Below are 3,679 nucleotides of genomic sequence, written 5' to 3'. Positions count from 1 at the left end.
GGTAAGCAGGCATAAACCAAGCTCCTGTGTAGTTATTCACAGTACGCAAACACACATTCACTTTTGAAGAACGCTGCAAACTTTTGGAGTAAGAATAGAGCAAGTCAAAGTTTGTAACACAGGGAACGAAAAAGAATGGATGAAAGAGTAAGATGAGTAATCATAGTAGGATATTTCATTTGACTGTACAGTATTTACATTCCAGAATTTTCTCTCAAACCTTCATTGCCGAACAATATTAAGTCCACAAGGTCTTCAGAATGGTCAAAAACTGCTTTTTAAATTTCAGAATCATTGTTCTTATGTTTGCAAACAATATCTAAACTTTTACAATACACATTTTACATCTCTTGAACTTTTATTCAATCACGTTTTACTTTATGTTTACATATTGTAATGAAGAAAAACCTCATGAGGAGGAAAACTGTGAAACACACCAGCAACACAACTCCAAGCAAGAACAGCATCACATCGACAGAGTGGTAGGAGTACCAAGGCATTTTGTAGGACTCTGTTCTCAGGTGAGCAGCTCCTTTGTGTCTCATGACAAACTCTATCCAGAAGATGGCGAGGTCCAGCGGATGCATTGGCTGATCTCTGTGCAGTCTGGAGAGCCTCTGCATGTTTGTCCTGTACGAGGGCTCATGCAGGACTTCCTGTATGGCTTTGAGGGAGGTGTCTTTGTCCAATATGTCCAACGTTAACATCTTAGCTGCTCCTCTCTCTGTCAGACGCAGCAGGTTGTCAAATCAGAGGTACACCCAAAACTGGAACCCCATGATAAAGGGCCTCCTGAACTCCATTTGTTCCTCCATGAGCCACAAACATTTTGATCTTGGGATGTCCCAAAAGGTCATTCTGTGGCATCCAGTCCACTAGTAAAGTGTTGTTGCCCAAAGTTGCTGGTCTGGTACCTTTATGCCTCCAGATGACTTTCTGAGGTAATCTGGCAAAAGCAATCTCATCAGCTAAATCATGGGGAATCCGATCTATAAAGGTCCCCAGAGACATGATGATAACTCCATGTTCCCCAGAACTCTGGACAAACTCCTCCAGGTGTTGAGGAAGAGGTTTTGCAGGTTTACACTGAAACCCTCCCATGAAGATCACATTAGGCATTGTGGGGCGGGGGAACTCAAACACAAAGTCGACTCTCATGAGCCACAGATCTGCTGCTTGCATTAACTGGTAAAAGTCAGTACCTGGCTCAAGATACTCGTCACGTATTTTCTGGTATGTTTGCTTAATTATGAGTGTAGATTGTATTTGGTTCACAACATACAAAAACACATTTTTTAACTCTCTCAGCAAAGGTCATTTTGTCAGTGCTGTGAGAACCTGTTACAGGGATATATGATAGCGGAGAAGGAGCGATAGCTAGGTGAGCCTCTTCAAGCAGGAGCCAGCGGACATTATATATCAAAGGAAGGTTCAGATATTTTGCTAAAATGGTTCCACTGCCGAAGCAGGCATCTCCTATCATGACATCAAACTTGCTGTCCTTCAAGGTTTGCATCAACTCTTTGTCATCTAAAATTGCTTTTGTTAACTCAGCAAAAACTGTAGTAGCTTCAATAAAATTGTGAAACATTCCAAAGGCCATGTGAAAAAATCTCTTCAGATATTTTGCTAAAATGGTTCCACTGCCGAAGCAGGCATCTCCTATCATGACATCAAATTTGCTGTCCTTCATGGTTTGCATCAACTCTTCATCATCTAAAATTGCTTTTGTTAACTCAGCAAAAATGGTGTGAATTTCAACAAATATGGTAAACATTCTCAAGGCCACTTGAAGAAGTTTTTTCAATGTAAGAGACCCTCTTTCATTCTCAGTGAAGTGGTTTCTTATTTCTTTTACGTAATCTTCAGTCAAGCTTTTTTCCATTGGAACAGTCATTGTGTTGTAATGATTGTTTTCCTTTATGTACCAGCTTTTACTAGAGTGCACAACAGCCTTCAGCTGGAAAAACAAGGATGTTTTCACCTTGACAAGCTTTGGTGATGATGAGGAGCAGCAGCAAGGAACTGCAGAAAGAACCCAGCTTCATCTGAAAATAAATCAGTGTCCAATCAATTTACAAAGAAAATGCAGTTTTCAGAACATTCCAAACACATCAAGCTGAAACTATATAACTGTATAATATGAAGCATGTGATTTTAGAATCTGCAGCTCTAAGAATCCCATTTGAATATTTAATTCAATTCATTCATTTGATTTCAATGGCAACTTTCAATCTCCAAGGGTGTTAGGGCTTATCCCAGCGCTCATTGGCCAATCAAGTGTCATTCATTGTAATATTACATGGAGATAGACACAGCTACTTTAATGGGATACAATTTCAATGAATTAATGAATGAATTAAATGCATTTTGTGAAAATAAAAATCACACTAAGGTATGTGGGAGATCTGTTTTGTTCCAGCCCTCACAGTCCAACTGCATCACCTGTCTTCAATGAGTGTATCACAGATCATTTGATATTGGGAATTGTATTCTGAGAAAATTTGCTATATGAGATTTTGTTTCCGAAATTTTTACTTAAGTTTTATGGTTTGGCTTTGCCCATGAATGCATAAAAGCCAGTGACTGGGGAGAAACCCAAAAGCAGGATCAGACGTCAAGGTAAAAATTTGCAGTCCAAAGTTAAATGAAGCAGGCAGTGGTCGTACACAGGTAATCAGTCAGCGAGGCAGCCAAAACCGTCAGGGAGCAGGCAAAGAGAAAAAAAACAGTAAATAGTCCATTAAAATATGAGAAATCATGAACAAAGAGAGAGCTTGACTTAAGGAACCAGGCAAACTGGCAAAAGTGAGTGAAACTGCTGGGAAAATGTATATACTTACTGAAGGAGTAATGAGCAAACAGGAAAGAGGAATTTAAAAACTGGTGGGAAACAAAAGGAAGTAAATTAAGAGAAACACAAAAAAAACACAAAAAAACACAGAAGGATCTGTTTGATTGCAATTCTTTCAGTGTGCATGTAAAATGTAAATGGAGCATTGTCTATTATATTATTTTATTATTATTTATTTCTATAGTCGTGTTTATGCCTAAATCTAGTCTCTATTTGAAGTGTTTTAGTAAATGTGTACTGGAGGGGGATCAATATGTTCTCTGATGGCTTCTCGTCTGATAAGAGAAATAAGATCACTCTGAAGCTGCATTCGGGCAAGATAATGGCATGAAGGATGGATTTACTTAATATTAATGTGATTTGAAAAATAAAAACAGAAACATTTAGATGTCCTTTTTAGTAACATCTCCCCCTTTAATATACTGATACAACAGCAAATCATCAAAAGCTCATTTAATCATCCAGTAGAAAAGAACAAGGCTTGTACATGATACTGGTAACCTGCAGAATCCATCATGGCTTTAACTAATGGTGCATTGAAACAATTGTGTGCCTATAGCTATGCAGGGGATTATGTCAAGGCAAGTCAATTTTATTTGTATAGCCCAATATCACACACAATGTCTCAAAGGGCTTCAAAGACCAACAACATAAGGAAAATTCCCGCCCCCGCCCAAAGCTTTCTATGAAGACAAGGAAGAACTCCAGAGAAAACCTTGATATAAAAAGAAAATGGGAACCTCAAGAGAGGCAATTCCAAGAGAGATTCCCTCTCCACTAATGACTGGGTGTGCAATGGGAACTTTCAATGGGATTATACAAAGG

General features: G+C 38.7%; 1 pseudogene; it reads right to left on the bottom strand.

Moving 5' to 3' along the window:
- Positions 1–362: 362 nt before the first annotated feature.
- LOC143004881 (UDP-glucuronosyltransferase 2C1 pseudogene) lies at positions 363–1,359 on the bottom strand (annotated as a pseudogene).
- Positions 1,360–3,679: the final 2,320 nt, after the last annotated feature.

This window comes from Genypterus blacodes, unplaced genomic scaffold, assembly GCF_046128005.1.
Source record: "Genypterus blacodes isolate CSIRO-AG114 ecotype Tasmania unplaced genomic scaffold, CSIRO-AGI_Gbla_v1 ptg000067l_1, whole genome shotgun sequence".
In the NCBI taxonomy this organism is placed as follows: Eukaryota; Metazoa; Chordata; class Actinopteri; order Ophidiiformes; family Ophidiidae; genus Genypterus; species Genypterus blacodes.
Note: the sequence above shows the minus strand (reverse complement) of the source record. Positions and strands in the feature narration are given on the sequence as shown.